Here is a 23805-nt window from a genome sequence, read left to right on the forward strand (position 1 = left end):
TCATAAAGAATTATGGCAGAAGTGACAAGTTAATTTCATAGTGCAAAATATGAGGACAGCAGTAATGGATTATTGGTAGAATTTAGTCACAAATAGGAGATAATTTTTCTACTAATATCAACATAATTTTATCTCTTCAGTTAGTATTAATTTATTTAATTTGCAGTTATTCAGATTCTTTGTGTGTATTTAATTATTGCATTCCCCTAACTCCGGAATAAATATAATATATATTTATCTATACATAAAATATTATCTATATTCAACAATTAAGGGAAAGCAACACCATTAGGATTGTAAATAATTGAACAGCAAAATTTATGTCTTACAATAAGCCATGAACTAAAACTTAGTTAAAGAATGTCTCAGGCTCCCTTTCTAATTTTAAATAGATTTAAACAGTGTATTCCTATCAAGCACATAATTCAAATGCATCATCTTCATTAATTCTTCAGTCACCCATTGTAAAAATGGTAATCTCAGTAAATTCACTTGATAATAGTATAGAATCTCCTGCATAGGAATTGCACAGCATTCCAAATGTAACAATGAAAGCAGAATTGCTTAACTCTTCAATGCATTTTTTTTTTTGGAAAAACAAAGACACTTTAGTTTATCTCTTTGTCATTTGTGTGTCCTATGTGGGGAAAAAAAAAAAAAAAGAAAAAAAAAAAAGAAAAAAAAAAGAAAAAAGCTCATTAACTATGTGAAACATCTGTCCACAGGCTTTTTATGGAACCAAATACTGTGAAATCTGGTCTCCAAATCTACAGCATTTTTTTTCTCCAGTTTCAGAAGTAAATGAATAGAATAGGTAATACAGATACCTAAATGACCTTAAAGGTAATAGAACAACCAAAGACTTCAGTGAAAGAATCCATTCCCCCACCTGCTGTTGTCATAGAGGGTGAGTTACCAGTCTAGCACTTAAGATGGAGGCCATACACAATACTGACATGTTCACCTTTTTTCTACCCTCCTTTCTTCTACCCAAGGTGTTTATGAACCTTGCACAAGGCCTGGCTGGGAGAGGTTCCCATTGCAGGATAACTGGGCAAGAGAAAAAGCCCTTTAGATTGCTTTGGTTGTGAAGCCTTCCTGACCCCATGTAGGCTGCACTGTGGGAAACCTTTGTCACTTGGAGATCTGGCCTGTGAGCTGTCAACGTGTCAACCAGTCCAGTTACACAGAACTCTGTAGGGCCGGATTTTGCTGGGAAAATTGAAGGAATGGAGGTGCTTCAGGACTGCAATGCATGCATCACAGCCACAAACAGGTGTTTGGCTTGAAAGACGGGGCTGTAGCTGGGATGCATGACCCAAGCAGGATGGGCGTCATGCCCTTCACACCAACTGATTTGCTCTATGGACCTGCTCCTATTCACCTATGCTACTTGCTAATTAAGACAAAACCTCATTGAAGAATGCCACCCTTTCAGCTTCCTGAAGGCCCACCCCAGCCTTTGCTGTCTGTGTGTTCATTTACCTCAGCTCTACCAACCAAGGTGTTTCGTTGCTGGATCACTGAAATGATCTGTATCAAGGATGAAAAGAAGGTTAATATTTTGCCAGGAGTTGAATGTGGTAGTCGGCACAACCAAGTGCACCATGTGCTGCCATGGAGCACGGGAGTCAACAGCCCAAGACTGGGGAAAGATGCTCATTGTGTTAGTGTTTGTGAGAGTTTGAGGAATCGTCACTTTCCTTGCATTCTGACCAGAAGCTACAGCCTTCTTTCAATACACCTTTCCCACACCATCCTCTCTTTCCTTATTTAGAGAGGTTAGTAGGAGTTTTTGAGGTGAAGTTGGTCAATTTAGGAAAAATACAAAAAACGCTGATAACTGACACTTGAAACTCAATAGCTGTGCAAAGGTTGCTCAGTAAGAGTAGATATTATATTGCTCATTATTCTTCCATGGCCTGGCCAACTGATCTATTCACAAGGGCAAAAGTTATTTAATACATTAACTGGAACCTCTGCCAGGTTTTGGACTGATATAATTTGTGGCCGATGAACTCTTGTAGTCCATCATTAAATTCCCTAATAGGTTCTTTAACAAGCTGCTGTGGAGGAAAGCTTGCCAAGTCTGAATGATTTTTGCTCAGGGCTTTTCCACATGCTTCTAAAGCCCTGCATAAAGCCTGAGAGGTTAACAGAAAGACCTCACGAAATACTTATTATTTCTCAATAGACATCTTTCACATAGCATCTTCCTGATTTACCTGTGCTCTCTTGCTCGGTGAAACTATTGAATGTGTAAGGTCCAGATGATCTGAAATAACTCATAGAGTAGAAGATTCTATACACTAAAATCATGAACTGAGTTTAAAATAAGTAAAAATATTAGTTGCAGTAGTGAACCTGTCAAGTTGACTGAAGCTACTTGTTTTCTTCTAAATTAATCTTTAATTATTAAACCTATTAAACCGTCAACTTTATGAATCAGGCAAACCTGCATCTTGCTGGCATAGCTAGAAGCAAGATATGAAGGATAAGAAAAATGACAGAAGTAAACAGTTTTCTAGAAAGATTTTGTAGAAATAAAGGGCTATTTACCAAGTGATGTTTGGATGTCTCACTAGAAGTGGCAGCAAGAATAATTAGAGGAAACTAAGGTTTCCCAGCACTCCAGCAATTTATAGATACATAAGCAATCTTTCAATGCCTCTCTCTCTCTCTCTTTCTCTTTTTTTTTTTTTTTTTTTTTTTTTTTTTTTTTTTTCCCCTAAAGAAGAGAGTGATAGTCTTTTTGTTGTTGTTCGTATAACTCATCATATCACACAGTGTTCCTGAGGCTGTGGTTTACTGGTCCCTCACTGATTAATGTATGTCAGGATGGACTTAATCTTGTCTTGATAACAGATAAACTTAATAGCAAAATAGCAAGTTTATTCTAGAAATTCAAATGATTATGCTATTTTATTACAGAAATTGGAACTGGAAACAAAACAAAGAGAAAAACAAATCTCTGAAGTGCAATTCTCCATTATGCTTAACCATTAGAGCTGGTCCCACATCTCAGATATCATGAGGACCTGGCAATATAGTCCTCCCACATTGATAAGCATGCTCTGTGACTTTATTTTCTCTTTCTTTTTCCAAAATACAGTCTTCTCCCTACCTGTCTTGTCAGTCTGCAGGGTGCCCATCCCATCTTTTCTTGTTTGGCAGCACAGATTTAGCATCACAGGGCTCTTTTGACAAGGGCACTTGGCTGTGATCATTTATGATTTTTCCATCCTCTCTCCTCAGCAGAGAGCCCCATCCTCTGTTACTCTTCCCCCGGAACTGGGTTCTCATATTCAAGCTACAAAGGTCTTAAATGGCACACATCCTCGTCCCAGAAGCTCCTGTGCACATGCAGTGATGTTGCAGTCCTTACCAAGCAGAGATTTTTTTAGTTTAAAAAGCCTTTTTGCTATTCATATAATTTTCAGGATTGCCACAGAGCTTTATAAACCCTGTGCTGTAAGGTTCACAGTGCTGATACCTGTTTATACCTGCTGCTTCTCGCCCAGTGGTGATGCTTTGCCAAGACTACAGGTGTAAAATTAGTGACCAATGTGACAGACTTGGAACTGAAATAGAAAGTATCCTATTTTGCCAGTATGTCCCTTTTCCCTCTTCCCCTTTTATTGTTTTCTAAGTGCCTGCTTATGTTTTATAAACAGATCACACAAGCTCAGCTGCAGTGGCTGGGCAGAATGGGAGAGCTGTTTATGCATTGAAACTGCTGCCTGCTGCCAAAATCTCTGCTGAGCAGAAGCTTCCTGGAGGTGTAAATTCCTGCACTGAGAAACGGGAGCTCTCCTGCCAGATCCTGCCATCAGTTTTGTCCCCACACAGAGAAGTTTTGCGCCATGCAGAGCTCTGAGTGAAGTGCACTGGAAAAACCAAGCCCTGACAGAGGGAAGGTGCCAGGGACTCTCTAGATTGTGATACCCTGCTGCCATGAGAAACAAGAAGACTTCTTGGCCAAGTTTTGCCATGGTACTTGCAAGAAGCCTGGTGGACCAGCAAAGTTCCTGGAGGCTTTCTGAAAATGTGGCTGTGGATATTGTTCATTCAGGTTACAGTTTACATCCTAGCTACCTAGCTACCCTATGCTAGCTACCTGGAATTTTTCTCAACCTCTGTCCTTGGGTGTCCTCTTCACTTGCCTTCAGCACTAGCTGGTGCTCTGGGAAGAGGTTGGGACCTGCCTCCTTTTCAAATGTTTGATTCACAAAGATTAATAAGCATGAAAAATGCTCCATCTAGCAGCCACCTATGAAAACCTGATGACAAGTTGTGCAAATCTAGTGTCTCCTAGCAAATGCAGATCAGCCAAGAGGATAGCAGCTGGAAAATCAGTTGACTTCACATTATCAGAGTGTCCTAGCAAGAGCTACCAGGGAATATGGTGGCTACAGAGCAATAATGCAGCTTCATCCAGCGTGAAGGAGAGTGCTGTGATGGAAGAATATACAACCTCGACAGGGGTTAGAAAACCAGTTCTCAGGGAAGGCAGGAATTCTCTCTGCCCTCAGTGAATAATTCAACTAGGGAGTTTTGCTCTGGGCAACTTGTGAAAGCAGCAGAGTTTCATGTATGAAATGGTATTTCTGAAAGCCTTACCCATTAATTTAACATGCCTTAGCTCAATTTCAGCCTTCCTTATACCATATGGTCCGTCTTCTGCTTTGCTAGTCAGGACTGATGTATTCCTCTGCGGTGTGAAGTGTACCAGCTACAGCAGGTCTCAATAGCTCTCTTCCATGGCAAAGCAAAAGGGGAGCTTTAGAACAGCCAAGGAAGTCACACAGAATTTCCAGTGTACTCAGCAATTTCTTTTTCATTCTGTGCTATGCAGTATTTATGGATAAAGCTTTTATAAGAGCCATTTAAATACATGATTGTAATAAATATTCATAACTCCTTTTGCAAGGTTTTTTTTAGAAATGTACAGAAAACCAGCAAAGGTATTTCAGGACTTCCTTTCTCCATGCAGTTCTAGAGATATTAATGTTTGTGAAAAACAAAGTTCAAAAGGGAGTCTGTAATCATGAGTGACAGGCATGTAATATAATGCTAGTTCAAATTGGACTTTATAGCCACTCTTCTAGAATGCAGAACACGTACACGGATATATCAAGTAAACCAGGGCTTGTATTTCAATAAATACAATCATTTTTTTAAATACTAGGTTCCAAATATCAGTGGCAAATATACTTTAAATACAACAGCCTAGTTCCAATGATTAATACTGGGATGTTCAATACCAAAATAGGAGGCTCATATATGAATCTAATGGAAGGGTAATTCTAGGAAAAGGATAATGGATACTGTAAGATCCAGGGCCTATCGAAGCTTTACAACTGTCATGGATATTATCACAGAATCGCAGAATTTCTAGGTTGGAAGAGACCTCAAGATTATGTTGTTACCCTGCTGCTCTGTACTTATATCTTCAGTGTACCCGCTGAATATTTGTATGTTGGTGAGGTGTGTAGGCCTGATATACTCCAGGAATGGGGGAGTGAGACCCTGGAAGAAAGAAAGCTTCAGTAAAAGTGAAAAAGTGATCTGGACATTTTCAGGACTGAAATTAGAAGAGAACACACTCCTCTACCAAGTCAAAACAGTTTGACAAGCTATTTGATCTAGCAGTGTCAGCAGGTGTCTTCCTGCCTTGCAGCAGGAATAGGAACCTTTTCAGGAGAAGAGAACTCACCCTGGATTTGGAGGCATACCTTTCTCTTCAATAAGCAGCCCACATTTGTTGAGTTACAGCACTGAAACTAGTATAAATATGCAAATATGCCAAACTTGTCAAAGATACCTGCAAAAGCTGGACAGCCCACGTGTAGCCCAGCTGCCCAGGGCTGGAACTGGCCACAGGTCACAAGAGCAGCCCTGCTTACTCCACAGGACAAGAATTTCCCCCCACCTCCTCATCCCCCAACCGCCCCCCCCCTTTTTTTTTTCTCCTGGCAAAGTGACTTTTGGAAGCAGGACAATGTGTGGCAAGACAGGCTGGAGAACAGAAAGCAATGGAAGACTGTGGTGGAAAAAGTACAGAAGTAGTGAGGGTCTTGGTGACTGTGGTGTAATGAGAGGCTTACGTTTTTCAGCCTATTTATCTTATCTAAAAGTAAGTTCAGAGTGATGTCATTTCTGTCAGTATTTTCACAAGAATAAAATGCTAGGTACTGAAGTGCTTTTTGATCCATGAGAGAAAGATTCAATGGTGTTCTGTAACAATGTCTAAGGACACTGGACTCAAAAAACAAATAAAAATAAATGGTGTTGAGAAATGAAGTTAAAACACTACAACAAATTCCTAAGGGATGCCATCAGTTCATCAGTTTATATATATGTATCTTTTTTTTTTTTTTTTTGGGGGGGGGGGGGGAACTGGTTTTGTTTCCTTTTAGGTGATGGCCTATAGGTAGTTTTATTTAGTGAATAAGTTTAGATGCAAAACTTCCTTTTAGTCCTTTCAGACCTAAACTCTTTGGACATATAATGTGGAGAAGTGGCAAGGATAAGAAGAAGACTGGAGCTGAGTAAGAGGAAAGGACCAAGAAGAAAAAAAAATGGATAAAGAAGGGGAGGGAGAATATGGGAAAGAGGGAGCAGGAGCTCAGCTGTGCAGATGAATTATTAGATCATAAACCAGAGGAGACCCAACTAGACCACACAGCCTGAGACTTCCCAGAATTTATCATTATTTAAGCTGGTGCTTCTTGTTTTAGGAATAGAAAGACCCCACAGATGAACTTGGTTTTATCATTATCAGCAATTGAGTAGCACCACATTTGTTGTCAGATGTTACCATGACTGAGTACATTATTTGTTAAGAGAAAATGATAGTTTCTCATCAAAGGTGCTTAATCATTTGTTATATGAAGTAAAAAAGAACAGAGACATTATCTGTGAAAAAGATGAGTGGAATGTTAAATTTTCAGTCTATTTGCTAAGTTATTCTATTTTCTTATTTAAAACATTCTTTTTGTGATTTAGTGAAGTGAAAAATACTTAAATAGCAAACCTTGACTTCAGTTTTACTGCCTCGAGCTTCCTATTAAAAAAAAAAAAAAAAAAGAAAAAGCAATAGTTTCTTCAGTTTCCTCTAAGTGTGATTCCCTTTCTTGCGGGTCTGTTTCTGTGGAGAAGGTTTTCATATTCTTTCTCATGTATGAAGACCCCATTAAAGAAATAGCTTAAGAAATTCAGTTCCCCAGCACTTCATTTATGAACATCATCATTTCTGGACAACTAAGTACATGACATTTCATCTTACCAGTACCAATCTGCAAATCTTTCTTTCCTCTAAAATATCATTTTCACTGTCAGGGAATGGCAAATAAATGAGACAAATGGTAGACAAGTCAGCTTTGAAACATCAAATTTAGGGATGATACCAGCAGAGGGCAATAAATAGACACCATGCCTGACAGCCAGCATTACAACAGCCTGGAAGCTGGAAGCTCAAAGCCTTCTGGTTTGCCCATCATTTTTGAAAAGCAGTCTTGTATTCCTTCAATACACTCAAACAACAACAACAAAAAAATAGCTTTCCTTCTCAAAATTTGTTTAACTGACACATGGACCTTTGATAAAGCACTTTCTAAGTACTCATAACCAGCCTACCAGCCACAGTGAAGAATATCAATTAATAAGTGGAGTGAAAGTCATAAACCATAGCATGCCAGGTTGAAGGCATTCTCTTACAGCCTGTATGTGTGCAGCAGTCCAGTAAGTGCTGCATCGACAGCTCTAGAAAGGCTACTTGTTAATTTAATTTACAGCACCTTCTTTTCCTTTTAGTAATAGGAAACACAATTTTAGAGTCAATGCAATAAACAGAAATGGAGGCTGAATAAAACTCAGTAATTTCCATCCACTGAGATGCAGAACACTTCATGGCCTTCAGTGTGTTTTCTTTAAAATATTAACATTTAGGTTGAAATACCTTTTTTATGTACATAACATATGCTGGTTTTACTCTTTTTCACTTCAGTATGATCCTGTCAAGGGACCATTAACCAGTCTTTAACTTCCAGCTTGCACATTTTATTGTTTGTTGAGTTGTTTGCTAAAACAGGGAAAAAATGAAAAGAAAAAAAAAAAGAAAAAAAAAAAGTACTTCTGTTGTAAGCAGACAAAAAACACTATTTGAGTTCCCTAGGAATCCTGTTAGATAATTAAGTGCCTTAGGCCTACTCAACATCTCTAAACTTTTCAATAGTTAAATTATTTACAGGTAGTTAAGACCAAATGTTCCACTCTCCATCAACTGGGATGTTGTTTTGTGTGTCTCAAGGCTATTTTAAGGCAGATCCATTAATCTAAGGAGCCTTGCAAAGAGGAAATTTTTTTTTCTTTTTTTTTCATGTTCTGGGCCTTGCAAACCCTGTGGCTGATTTCAACTTTGATAATGCAAATAGGACCCAAGGCTGATATTCAAGGATGTCAGATGATAGAAAAATAATTCTGCTCTAAGCATCTTCCATGAAAATATTGTCATCCTAAAACTGATGTTTTAACAATGCATTTTATTTCACTGATTTGTACTCTGACAGTAGAAATAGTTTGAGTGGGTGTGTCTGAATGGTTTTATTGGTCTTCACTGGGGAGTTCTGTAAGGTAAAAAACTTTTATGTTGTTACACCTTCCATAATGTCAATAGTGCTCTTCTTTTACTAGATACAGTTGATATAGTTGTAGCTATTAGATGAAAATCTATCACCTTTCTTACAAAGTTCTTGTTTAATGAGTATATTACAGATACACACGTGAAATTAAACAGAATATTATCCTCCCTGCACAGTAGCTACCTCTGCTACTGGACACACATCATCCCCTCTGTGACCACACAGACAAGTATACTTCCTTCAGAACTTATTTTCTCCATTGGTCCTCACAAATAATTGCAATTTGGAGCCTATCATTGAGGTCAGAAGAAAAAGTAGTGTCCAGTTAGGAACAGAGCTCAAAAGGAACATACTATGGGACTCACCCAACATCATGGATATGAACCAGGGCACTTCTGCTCCAGATTTTCTAACTTAACACATGCACTCTACTGAGCCCTACAGACTGTCTCTGGTGATGTGAAGAAAGAAGTGTCTTTACACGAGTATAAGAGAAAACATTGCCCTACATCAGGCTATGTGATCAGATGCAAAGATGCATGGCTTGGACCCAACTGATGACCCACTAGATCATTGGGAACAACCCTCCAGAATTCAAGCAGAATGAACAAGAATATCTCCAGTTACAGAAAAGAAAATGAGCCTCATGTGCTCTCTTCACCCCCCCCCCAAAAAAAAAAAAAAAAAAAAAAAAAAAGACAAAGTGGGTAGGCAAGGTCCAGGGCTGCCAGAGAGAGCTGCCTTGTCACCCTCACTTTGACTGCTCTGCATGAAGAAAGGTCTGCCAGGGACCTGGGCCTGGGCCTGGCCACAAGCAGCTCAGGTCTCCACAGATGGGGTGGTTCTTGACAGCAGGGTGACAGACCCTCGTGAGGAGCAATTTAGCAGTGATGTACCATTCCGAATGGGAATCAGACTCTTTGGGAAATTGAAGGTTCATGCATGTTACTTGGAAAGAAAAGTTCTGCAGTGCTGTTCTGTAGTAGTCATAGGGTCATGCACAACTTGCCAAGGCCACTGCTAAAGACTGTAGCAGTGGGCTTATACTGAGTTGAACCCTCACTCTGTCTAATCCAGTAATTTGGAGCTAGAAATAACCAACTAATGCTCTCTATGCTCTAAAACTACCAGGGCAGGATATGGTACATGTCTATAAGAAACAGAGTGGCTTACGGAAAAAAAAGGAAAGATATTTTCTCCCTGACACCTAAATTTGTGTATATCCCAGTGGATTATAAAAAGTGAGAGGGACAGGGGAAGGATGTCCGAGCAGCTAATTGTTATTCTTCTGTCTCTTCCTTAAGCTAGAGGAAGTATTAGCCCCATCTGCCTCTCTAAAAGATTGTGCACAGTTTTTTGTGCCCATAAAGGCACAGGGAAGGAGGTCTTGCAAGGAAGAACCATTCCACCTCCAGCTTTAAAGAGAAAAATAAAGCATATCATTTGAGAGTAGAAAAAAAAAAAAAAAGAAGAAAGAAAAAAGAAAAAATTCATTTGAGAATCAGCTGAAATTATTTGTAAATTCCAGCCAAATTGACAGGATCATTTAGAGTAGTGAAAAAATGAAATGTAGAAATATTGGGAGCATTTTTGACAATTAGACAAAATATTGATTTTTCTTGTCAAAGTGAAATTTTGTTCCAACTAAAATATGATTACATTGTCACTACACCAAAATTTATAATATGATTTTATAATGTCTGTAGCACCCTGGCTGCTAAAATAATATTTTTTCTCTTTCTTTTTGGATCTGTAGATCAGAAGCCCTTTGATTACAGGCAGGGTAATGCATGTTTTGGCAGCTTTTCTTTATTCTCACAATCCAAAGACTTCTTATTTTTCAGTGCTTGACAGCTCTCTTCATGTTTTGTCCCAGAGAGAAACAGAGATTTGTGTTAGTGGACAGGTGATGGGAGAAGTAGAAAAGCAAGACAGTCTAGGAAGCAACTCGAGGTCTGTCTTTGAATTAAGAGTTCAGGGCTTTAATCACAGACTGTACAAATTGCCTTCTCCTCTGGCAGCAAAAATCTACAGAAGTCAATGTTGGGATAGCTCTGCCTCTGTGAGACTGATTAAGTCCAGAGCAAGTTAATGCAGAAGAAACAGGAAATATTATAAAAGTCTCATCATCTCAAAGGTTAAATGAAGCTCTCCTGTCTTCATAGGTAAATATGAAGTAGTATAAAGGAGACAGAGGTGGTGGTGGGCAGCCTGGTGCTGCCAGCCACCCAGAGTGTCCTGAGCTGCCTGTCCTGGGCAGCACATCCATCTTTTTCTAAACCTGGGCTAGGGGCTGTCTGTCAGTCAGGGACAGGCCCAGGCTGTTTACACTGCCAGTCTTTTCATAGTGAGCCTGATCTTTAAGAAGCAATCATGTTGCTGCATGTAAGAGTGATTTATTTGTTCAGCTTCTTAGGAGCTCTTTCCATGCTAGCCTTTCCAGGTGCACAAAGGGTTAGGCCAGCTATCAATTTATACTACATCGCTGACTTCAGGTATCAGATTTGCAGAGACAAATTAATGAGAGTTTGGCATCACACACATTTCTGAAATGCTCGGGAAAGGCTGCTTCTTGCTTTTAGCTATCTACACACCTTTAACAGTCTCATTGTTGGATGTTACTGCATACCTTTATACCTCCTTCTCTTTTTCCAGGCTGTCATTTATCTTTTTATTTTCAGAAGAAAGTTCTTTACATCTGCTTCCAGTCCTGGTAGCTCGTTATATCCAACAGGTTTGAGAGCTGCTTAACTAAGTTTTATTCTCATTTGGGTTCTTAGAAATTTTGTTCAAACCTTTAGCTTTCTGTTGTATAAGCTGTGTGAGCTTTCCAAGGAAAGCGCATTTTCTACATCTTGGATTTTACTTTTTGCTCATCTTTGACACCTGCTTTGAATTGTATTTATTTATTTATTTTGGTACCCTGGAAAGCCATGGGCAGCAGAACAGGTTGTGGAGTTGTATGCATGCCAAAGAGAGGGGTGGAAGTCTCTCCTTGTTGCTGGGGGTTTGTCACTCCTGGGGCCATGGTTTTGTTTTTGACATTGGTGACACTGGACATTGGATATTTAAGTCCAGCTGGATAAAAAAGTGTCAGGAAGGAGTCACTGTTTCTCTGGACAGAGACCTTGATGCAGTAGGAATTTCTTTGTTATTACCTGCAGAATATGATGCAGTGTTATAAAATCATACACTTTAGACCATTCAGACCTATCACTTTACATTTTTTAGCACTAAACAGGTTTTTTGTCACCTGCAGACTCCATCAGCACTGTATGATTAATGGGTATTTTCATTTATTTTTCCTGCTGTGTGAGTCATCAGTCTTTATGAAAGGCATGTTGTCAGTCTACTGTATTTCAAATACATTAGTTTTAAATATTTATAGACAAGAGAAGAAGAATGTGCCATGTTGCCAGACAAAAGAGGAGGCTCACAACCCCTGACTTGTTTTTCACTCAGAGAAAAGGGGAAAAATTGTGGAGGAGAAAGGAGGGGAAAGAAAGGAAGAGTTCCAGTAGTGGCAAAAATCACTTGATCCTTAAAGAGGTTTAGGCCCCACTTCAGCTTTTGTCTACACCATTTTCCACACCAAGGCAATGTTATATACCTCAGCAAAGGAGCTGTTTTTCACCTTAAAGAAAGTAAAAGGAGAACCAGGCTCTCACAAGGACTGAGGAAAACAGTCTGGCTATTTTCTGGTGGATGTCACTGGTCACTCACCTCTGCAGTGGAGAGGAATAGGCATGTTTAGAAAAAAAAAAACTCAACCTGAAAATTTTTTAGACCAAAAGGACACCAACCTAGAGTAGGTATCAAAAAACGTGAAAGGACACAGGTGAGATGGATCCTACCTTTACTGATCAATATACAGTTAAGCATTTATTTATGGTGAGGGGTGCCTCATGTTGCAGTTGATGGAGGGGTTTGGGCTGTTTTTAGCATGCCACTTTGCAAAATGCTGGTGCATAAAACATGAAGGTGCCCTCTTGAATCCAAAGGAAATATATTCAGCTCCTTGCTTCATTTTGCATGTGTGCTCTTGGCTGCTGCCTGCTGCCAGCAAGCTGGCAAGAAGACATAGTGCACAGTCGGCAGTCTGGGGCTGTGCTGCGGCAGGGTTGTTTCAGGCCAAGTGCATGGCACCCTGTGGCCAGGAGAGGGCCACCAAGCCATGGCAGTTTCACGGTGGTTTGGTCTTTTACCAAAGAAACATGCTTTGTAAAAGCCTAATTGCAAAATCATTGAAATTTGTGGACGTCTAACGCCAGAGAAACAACGGCATGCCATCTCGTAGGAGAGGAATGAAAAAGACTTTCCTTCAGATCTGCTGCAAACGTTGCTTTTTGGAGAGGGAATCAAAATAAGGAGATGAAAAGTGCTATTAAAAGTGCAGGGGTCCTTGCCTTCCACTCCAGCAGCCTCCGTATGACAAATGTCCAACAATCCACAAGGCTGCTAATCTATGCAGAGCTGCAGATATCCTATAGATCAAGTGCAATCACCAATACCTCTTCCTACCCTCTCTTAGTGCTAACAAAGCACAACAGGTTAGCAAAGGGGCTACCCACTCCAGAATACCCCCAACTGAACATGACTCAACTGAGAGAAAATTGACTTTCAGTGACTGAATAGGAGCTAAATCATAACTTGTTTCAAGGTTGATTATACAAGGCACTAGGGGAGGTATCTGTCTCACACAGGTGTCAATAAAAGACTTCCATGAATGGTGGAGGCTGGTGTGCTTGGCCCTGTTCATAGATATTCCTTGGGCAAGTGAAGGCAGCCCATGCTCCTCAAATCTAATATTAAGCCCCCACGGGATAAACACAGATCTAGTCATTCCTTCTGTGTTGGCAGGAGTTGATAGAAGTGTAGCTTGTTTAGAGTGCTCCCCAATGGAGTGTCTCTGGCTTTCCTGTTTCTCTTTATATTCACAGGTACATGTAGTCCTCTCTCCAACTCCTTCTCACACTACAGAGTTTAGGAGTTGTTATGATTTTTATCCAAGATAGTACACTATTAATAAATATATTTGGCCTTTGACAACGTAGGTGAGATCTGGGAAGTGCCAGATTATATGAAGCAAGGTGAGAAGGGAAAGTCAGTGGGCACAGACTCCAGCTTTTGGAATCTCCTCCATGTCATTTGATTAAACAAGCTATCAATCTAGAGACAGGAGAAAGTCAAATGTGCCTTGTTCCATTTTTCACATGCATCAAGGCTGTTCCACTGCTGTGTTACTGCTTCAGCTGTTGAGCAGGGGCTGATAGCAGGCAAGGGCAGCATGGTCTGGAGCCTCTTGCAGCTTAAGTGCAACATCCTCACTTTGGTGTTTCAACACCCAGAACATGTGCCACACCAGTGACTGCAAGGCAAGACACAAAGCAGAAGGTCCTGAACTAGCAGGGTCCATAGACGTGTGGCTCAACTAGGTTGTTCCTTGGGAAAGACTGTTATGAAGAAGCTCCTGATTAAAAACAAACAAACAACTCACTGCTGAGCCTTTGCACATAGCTCTGTTTGCATTTAGTTGGTTGTGATGGGCTTCTGCAAGTCAGGCTGGGGTCTTGTAGCCAGGAAAAGCTACTCAGGGAGCCTATCCATCCAGGACCCAAGCTCTACACCTTGAACCCTTACAACTTCGTGTCCATATGAGACTATTCAGGTGGGTGACGAGACAAGGTCAGTTCTACTCATGGGGATTGGCTGCTGATACAGCCAGGTACCACTATTTCCTTTTTGGTATGTTGTTATACAAAGCTGTTCTTGTCCTGAGAAGAGACTGGCACCCAGATGTAGATGTCTCGCTTGGTCTAAGCAGGACGGAGATGAATCTGATAAACAGGAAGCATTATTTTGAAGAATTGCCTTTTTCTCCCACAGAAAGTACTTACTACTTCCTTCTCAAGATGATGAACTCTATATTTAAGTTATGAGTCAGATATAAACAATACTTTTTTTTTTTTTTCCCCCTCCAAAATTTACTTCATCTTCTGTGTTGTCATGTCTTGATCCTGTTGTTTAGTGAAGTTTCTAATTTATGAAGTTTGTAGTTTGTGTAAGATTTGTTCCTTTAAAAAGTCAAACAAAATCTGGAATAACTATATTTACGGCTAAGATCCAAGACATCTTTACCAAAGCAGGCAAGCTTCTCCATAATTGCAGCCTCTGTGTGGTGGAAACGAGACAAATGGTAGCCATGATGACATCACCTAGAGGAATCATTCCAAAAAGTGATTGACACATTCTTTATCTCAGCTTGTCTAATTTACATGTTTATTAATTAGCTAGAGATGATATATATCATCTTGCAATAAACTTTGTGTCCTGTGTTGTTTTCGTTTAATTTCATTTGCATGTACCTCGTGATAGCATTATCTTACACATATATCAAATATTTTCAAAAGAAAGCAACTTGTCTCATTAAATGTCTTACCCACTTTAAGAATTAAAGTAACTTTCTTTCCACTTAGTCAAAGCACATTCCAGCTGTAACAAATTATCATGTCACAAAGCTGACTGTCCTATACCCTTATGAATGAAAAACACTGTCCACAAGTGTAAATCTCTTTCCTCTATGTACCCCAGCAAGGATTTAATTCATTAGACCTCTCACTGCCAAAACTCCTTTCTTATTAATAAGGTAAGATGGTACATGGTAAGACCACTATGTACACAGGCAAAAACATCTCCTGTAGGCGACTATTGCACTAACACGCAGAAAGAAAATGTTCACCTTCTCTGTGGCATGGCTCACTGTTACTACTTTATTCTGAGGATCGATTTTTTTTTCATCCATTTTCTCAGTCATTTCAAAATCTTAGTTCCAGTTTCTGACACTATTGGTCACTGCTCTGGGTGAAGTTATTTTACTGGTCTCATCATCATTCATGACTTTACCTGGCCAGTTCCCAGATCCCAAGCACAAGGAATTTGAATTCCAGACACTATTTTTGAGATACAGACTAAATTTACGAAGGAGATTACCAGATGCTGTATTAGCTTTCTGTTCAGAGCAGCTTGCAAAACCACGTTCTTTACCAAAATTATTGCCATAGGTTAATACAGCACAAAGAAAAGGAGAAAAATGCAATGATTATGTCAAGCAATGCCTGCTTCTACAGCAGTGTCAAAAGATCCTGATGTCCACCAGCAAAATTTATAGATCTAATTTGCCCATGAAATAGTTTGATAGCATCCTGGCACATGCTGCAAAGGCATATAGACACATTCTACCCTCCTGCAATTAGACTAGAGCATTGGCCAATGCTTTCATCAAAGGAGGTCTCCATCAGTTGTCTCCAGCAAAAAAACAGGCAGTTCAAAAAAGACAAAGAAAAAGACATTAAAATGCTCCGTTCCTGTTTTGGAAGAGCCTTTTCCGTTTCCATATGGAGAGATTTAGTGTTTTGGTACTGTACATGGCAGTACACTGTCACTGGGATACCATTAAGACTTTCCAGAAAGGAGCTAAAAATTCTCAGTTATGTCCTACATCAACACCAAAAGAAAATAGGGGTCAAAAGATATTACTTTTCTTTAAAAATTACATACCATACTTTTGTGCAGCCAACTAGCACCATCTACAGTCAGGAGAGCCACTAAAATGAGAATGTCATAACTGAAACTAGGAAAAATAGCAAAAGGTATCTTCAGAGCTCTCCATATTTTCCTGTTGTATGTTATAAAACAGCTTTCTGAGACTAAGGAAAATATACAAACAGATCAATCTACTCTGCCAATATGATTTTAGGGGATTGTAATATAATAACAGTGATCCATAAAGTTATTATTTTGAGTATGAAGAAGTGGAGGTGGGAGAGGTGATGGGAGGATATTCAAGAATAACATACATTGCTTCGAGTATATCCAGCATGCCATTTGGTAATTCCAAGTCAAAACCAGTGCCAGACAAACTGAAGCTGATGTGCCTCTGCCCTGGTCATTCAACAACACGATTTCCTTCCAATTTTGAAAAAGTGGGGAGAGGAAGGAGCTTACCTCTTCCCCATCACAGTCAATAATGTATTGATACCAGGTTTTGTCCTGAGTGTTGTGCAGGCTGAAGTTGTCATCTAAGCTCTTTCTTGCCACTGCCTTTCAGATGCAGCCTGCAAAGAGGACAAGAACATCCATTCTTCTCACACACCAGACTCGCTTCCTCCCACCTTTTCCTCAGCTCCTGTTTACATACTGCTTTGACGGAAAAGGCACTGTTCCATTTCTTTCATGGAAGTCCTTTCACAGCTGGTCATCTAGGACAGACTGAGCATAGGCATTAAGATAAGTACAGTGTAGTTATTATATTCTGGCCAAGTCCTGTGCTGTGCCTGTTCAGTTTTTCTGAATACAAATGTCTTGCAAAATTCATCCCCAGGCCACTCTGTAAATACTGATCTGAGGTGAGGATTCCCAGAGCTTTGATGTGGTTCTGCACGAGCCTTTTCATTAAAGTAAGAAATTCTGGAAGAAAAATTGCTTAAGTGAAAGCCAGGTATTGGCCTGAACGGAAACACGCACAGAATGTGTGTCATAGAGAATAGCATGGTAGAGGACAATGGCTGGCTCTGGGCTGACATTTAAATGAGGAGGAAAAGAGGAACAACTGAAATGCGGGGAAAAATGTCAAGACAACACCGGACATGCTATGAAACAGCATAGACAGCACTGTAGAGAAAAAAAGGGCAGCAAGAGTTTTCTGTGCTGAGCCTGGGTAGCAGACGGTAGCTGTGAGTGAATAAATACCTTTTATTGGGTTGCCCTTGTGTGCAGAAAAGCTCTGTACTGCACACATTGCTTCCAGGGCACTTGACTCCAAGATCCATTTTGTTGCCCGAGAGAAATAACGCAGAAGACCCCATAGCTTGGTTAATCAACTGGGTCAAAAAGGAGTAATAATATGCATAATGTAACAATTAGCTTTTGGCAGTATTTAATATATTCACTCTGGAAAAGGTTTGCATAATGGCTCTGATTAATATAAATGAATGAAATTTTAAGGAGTTTGTCAGCTGTCCTCCCCCTAAAAAGCAGAATGATTAATGATAGCAAAATTATAACAAGAAGGTAATAATAGCTTGCACTTAGCTTTTTAGATTGTGAGGAACTTTACAAACATTCACTAATTGATTTAAAGCCTCTGTTTATCCTGTGGTGTGAACACCAGGAGTATAAGACAAATGTATTAACTGGAGCGACTGTGAAATTTGTCACGCTCCCTGCTGAAATCAATGTTCCACTTCTGTGTTACAAAGGAGAAGTATTAGGCTCCTAAGCTGTTTGTATTAGAGTGCGGATATTTTAGCTGCCAGGGACCCCAAAGAAACCACGCTGTTTATTGCCAAAGCTGATGCTCTCCTAGTGAAGTTGCCTACTGTTTGTAACAAAAGAGACTTCCATTGGCCTGTGTACTTTTAAAAGCCCACTCAGGTGTGGAAAAAATGGACTCTCATAAAATACAATAGCACTAATAAAACTGATGGCTAACACACTTCTAGAGCCCTTGTACAGTTGTGAGGCCACCTCCGAAGTGAAATATTAGTCACTGTGTGCAGGGGTGAGAGCTTTAAACTCAACCTTCACTTGCTAAAAGCACTCATTTTCTGCAAGATGACCCTGGCTGTCTTCAACAAAGCTTCCTCACAGCAAGGAAAAGAATATATCAGCTTGGCTTTAGGAAAAGCTCCATTTTGAGATCTGTAAGTAATTGCTACACTTGAATAGTGTAAGTGTGGGTACATCTCCTTTTGATCTACAACTGCATAAATCAGCATTAAAGTTTGTATCTCATAGAGAGGTATTAATGCTGCCGGACTGCTTGGCAGTTCTCGCTCGGCTTCTGTTTATCTTTTGTAAAGGTCGTGTTCCAGCTTGCAGCAGAATTGGCAACAGAGGCTACTAGCAAAAAGGCTTTTTGTATGGAAGTGTAAAGGATTTAAGAAAGGAACACAACCCTAAAATAACCAACGTGGGCATTTCACTGAGACTGCATGCTCAAAATTGTCCTTGGCTGAGAAGCAATATTTTTGGATCCTCTTTTGAACGCATGTTTTGGTTTGCATTTTCTAATACCACACTTGACATCAGAGCATAGAAGACAGAGTAACAGTGAGTATTTCAAATACCAAATGTGGTAACCTTTGTAAGGAGGGTGCTGGCAACCACAGCACAGAGACACTTGAACTGCTGCTGCGTGGAGCCAGCCGGTGATCAAAAGCAGCTGTCCTGTGCTGCACTGCTGGACTGAGCTAGAGGCACCAGCCCAGTAATTTCCAGCTATGTGGCTTCAAGGTCCAAGCTGATGTGCCCTTGCAGAGCAATGCAGTGCCATGGGAAATACCTGGCTTGGCTGAGGTTGGAAGTCACTGCACAGCATTTGTCGTGTGTGTCCTGGTTTCAGTTAGAACAGAATTTTCTTCCTAGTAGCTGGTGGAATGCTGTGTTTTGGCTTGGGATGAGAAGAGTGCTGATAACATCCTGATGTTTTAATTGTTGCAGAGCAGTGCTTATACCAAGCCAAGGACATCTCAGCCTTTTGCTCTGTCCTGCCAACAGGCAGGCTGGGGGTGCAGTAAGAGCTGGGAGGGGACAGACCCAGGACAGGTGACCCAAACTAGCCAAAGGGGTATTCCATACCATCTGACGTCATGCTAAACAATATATAGGGGTGGCTAGCTGAGGGGAGGGGGCCGGACTGCTCGGGGCTAGGCTGGGCATCAGTCAGCGGGTGGTGAGCAATTGCATTGTGCATCACTTGTTTGTACATATTATTATTAGTAGTACTATTATCACCATTGTATTATTATTATTATTGTTATTATTGTTATTATTGTTATTATTGTTATTATTATTTTCCTGTCTTATTAAACTGTCTCTATCTCAACTCACGGGCTTCACTTTCCATTTCTCTCCCCCGTCCCAGAGAGGGAGGGGGAGGGTGAGCGAACGGCTGTGTGGTGTTTAGCTGCCGGCCGGGTTAAACCACAACAGTGTGGTATCAGCAACACATGGGCTGAGCCTTCGTGGTACACAAAGCCAGCATTGATAGAAAAACATACCCTTTTGTTTGCCCACATACACTCGAAGACAGGTTGCTGCATGGGGTACCAATCTGAATTTATTAAGCTGAACGTATTTCATGCCCAGATGGCTGTGAGCCCTTGAGTAAGCAGCTTTGCTTCTCTTTTGCTCCTTTGTGTGATCTAGCTGATTCTCCATCCCTCTGGAGGCAGTGCTGTGGTAGGGGAAGGAAAAGGAACACTGTATGTTGTTTGTATAACTGACATGCTAACATGAAATCCATACCGAGTACCTAGACAGGTACTTGATTCAGTGCCTTCTGTACATTTCTACTTATAGTTCACATGCAGATACTGACAAAACAGTAGGAAGCTGATATGTCCTTGTGATGCTCCAAGAGAGAAAGACCAGGGGTGATGGTGCAGTTTTCCTTTGTAACTTTTTAGTTTAAAACAAAACAAAACAAAACAAAACAAAAAACCACAACAGACTGTTGTGAATTCCTTAGTGAGAAGTGCTGTCTGTTGCAATAAAAAGTCCATAAGAGCAAGAATAGAGAGGTGCTATGTTTCTAAAAGTCAAGGTTAACTGGCTGGGCACAGTCCCATACCAGTGCAGGCATGGTTCCTGGGGGACCCCAGCTAATGACAGATTTAGTAGCCTTCACACCCAGATCCCCCATATCTAGGTGACATACACTTTCAAGTTCCATTTCACTAGTTGGTTTTAGCTATGTTGTGCTTGCAACAGAAATTAATACAAGCTACAAATACCTGGCACTCTTCTTTGGTGGTGAGACTGTACAAGGGAGGCCTTTTCAACATCACAGAATAGATCTGCTCTGCTGGCACACGATAACTCAGAAACTGCCTGGGCTCCCAGAAACCCTTCTGTGAGAAGATAAAGGCAGTATCCTGTCTCTGCTGCTCAATGGTGTGTCATGGGCAAATGCCTGGTTTTCAGGAGTGCCATGGGGTTAATTTGGGAAGTAGGAAGTCATTTCCTGCTGGGACCTCTTTCAGACCATCACTAGTTTCTGCCTTTTCCAGCACTAACCCTAACAATTTCCTTCAACACCTCATAACATTTCCTGTTGCTGCACTTCATCTTTCCTAGATATCTTCAGCCTCCTCACAAAATCTGCTGCTTCTCCTGAACCTGAGCAAATCCTGTGAGATTTTGCTAAGTGTTTTCTCTCCTGGCTACATGCAATGAATACAGAGCTTGACACTTAAATCTAAAGCTCACATTCAATTCACTTGAAAATTCACTTGAAGACTTTGAATAACAAAATATAAACATTATATTTATATAATGTTTATATATAAATATATATATATATTTATATATATATATTTATATATATATATATTTATATATATATATTATATTTATTTATATATATAATATATATATAATATAATATATATATATAATATATATATAATATATATATTATATATAATATATATATAATATATATAATATATAATATATATAATATATATAATATATTATATATATTTATATATATATATATTATATTTATATAATGTTTATATATAAATATATATATAAACATTATATAAATATATATATAAACATTTATATAAATATATATAAAAGAAAAAAGAAAAAAGAAAAAAGCTCCAGCAGCTGTGGAGATAGGGAACGCTAAACAAGGAAACCTAAGTTTTCAGCTATTGAGGATCCATAGTGTTTTTCAGAGGAAGAGCTCCCTAACAGCTTCCGATTTATACTTGTGATTTGAAAACATCCAGTTCAAAAAGGCAAACCATAGGCTACAGTTATGACTCTCCCCATTTTAAAGAAGGGAAAATTGAGAAACAGGCAAATTAAGTTGAGGCAGTAGGACACACGAAAAAACAGCAGCAAGACTCAAATTGGAATGCAAATGAACTATCTTAATCAGAAGACTGTTTTTTCTTTATATACTGATGATTTACCTACTTCAATACTTTCTAAAACAGAAACAGGTTGAATGTAGAGAAAAACAATGGTAGATTTTGTGGGACTGTCATTAATAGCTTTTTTGCGTACTGATCATTTTGCTTGACATTGTTCTTTCAGACGTCAAAACCATGTAATACAAGGTTGGGGTAAATGTGCACACTAACTCTGTCCCTGGCTCATAAGCTGCTTAATGTTTTTTGGCTTTCTTAGCTGAAAAAAATACATTGCTTTAATATCAGGAAAATAGTCTTGCAAGAAAATAATTTCTCATTTATCCAAATGTTCATTTCAACTGATGAGAGTCAGAGGACCATAAAATGACATTCTAGTCCTGAGTAAACTGCATTTGAAATTCAGTTAAAAAGCAACAACAACCAAAAAAAAAAGATATCAGATTGAAATCCACAGCATTCATGCCCTTAGAGGTCTGTGTGTTGGTGTGAATCTGTCCTGCTCTAGTGTCATCATCAATTTAACAGCATCAAGGGGATGGAGAATAATGTCTGAGACTTTTTCAGGGGGTGGGGAGTTCCTGTAAAGAAAAGCTTAGTATTTGGATTAAATTAGGAGAAGGCCTGTGAGTTAGCCACTGCAGAAATGGGGCTGTGGCTGAGGACTTTCCCCTGTGTCTGAGAGGACCTCCCAGAGGAGGAAGCATTAGATGAAGCCACCCCTTTGCATGTGCCTCAGCTAAAGGAGTTAGGTATCTTGTCTGATTTTACCTGGGGGGAAAAATAAACGCGCGCGCACACACACACACATACACAAACACACACAAAAGAGCCATTTTTTCATTAATAGCTTACCCTGGTTGTCAACCAGCTCTACCAAGAACAGTTCGCTGTTAGACAACCTTGATTCTGAGGTACTTAAGGCAACATACACACTGTTCAAGGTTAAACACAATGCAGAGAGCTTTAAAAGAAGGGATTTCTACAAACATAAATGAATAAATAAATAAATAGATAAATAAATAACATGAAATAAACAACCAAAACACCACAATACTGAAAACTAGCCCCCAAGTGCTCGTGATGTGTCAGAAAGCTTATTTACAAAGCACTCAGATAAAATGCACTTTATAAAAACATGTAAATATCTTATGTGTCCTTAATCAAAGCTTTCTGAGGATGTTTTTGGACCTGTGAGTCAACAAGCATTAGTCTTCCTCTTTATAATGTCTTGCTTCTCTCTTCCAGCCAGCCTCCTTCTTCATGCACCTGTGTAGGTGTTTTTCTCAATGACCTCCACTCCCTTAAGTCTTCCTGCATTTTAATTACTTTAAGATGGAGTCCTGAATGTTAATGATACTTCAGTATATTAAATCTCTGAATAATTAAGGCTGTTTTTTTTTCCTTGTTCCCCCCCACACACACACACACTCCTTTGGTGATAGTGATTTGTATTCTGTGCACTAAGTTACAAAGCTTGACAGCTAAAGCTTAATATATTTTTTTCAGTTTCAGAGACTGAGAAGTACTAATTCTGACAGTCATTGAAAAAAATCGCAAAACAGTAGTATTAAGAACTGATGACCATATTCAGTAAGTACCTCCACAAGGAAAATCACATTTGTCTGTGTATTTATGAATAAATTTACCTTTAATTTTATTTTAAATTACCTGATTTTTTTCTGTATTTCTTACCAAAATTGTGCCTTGGTGCTGCTTTAGGAAACATCTTTGATAGTATAGTCACCTTTCTGTTGGTATAGGGAATTTAAAATAAAGCTGCTTTCCTAGCAGCCTGATTGCAGTGCAAAATGTTCATTTCCCTTGCCCTCACTTTTAATGCTCTATCCAGCTTTATGCAAGGTGGGTGGAAGTTTTTGCAAATGGACACAGCATGCCAAACTCTTTCTTGACTGAGTAGAAATCCAAGTTCATGCCCTCTATCTGAGACTTTCTCTTGAACTTAAATACTATTTCCATGAGCATATTGACAACATTTATGTTCAGTCTTATACCTGATGCTTTTAAAAACCTTTCTACATTTACTAGAAATTAGTTAAAGCACTACAACTTAGAGATGAAAATTCAAGGTAACTCAGAAAAGTAACAATTGGAAAGTTTTGACCCCATGTTATACATAATATTTTAAGTATGCTTTCTTCCTCTTCTGTGTCTATCATTTATTATTAATGAACAAAAGCTCTAAAACTTTGAAA

This window comes from Netta rufina (genome assembly GCF_964035555.1).
Source record: "Netta rufina genome assembly, chromosome: 1".
NCBI classification, from domain to species: domain Eukaryota; kingdom Metazoa; phylum Chordata; class Aves; order Anseriformes; family Anatidae; genus Netta; species Netta rufina.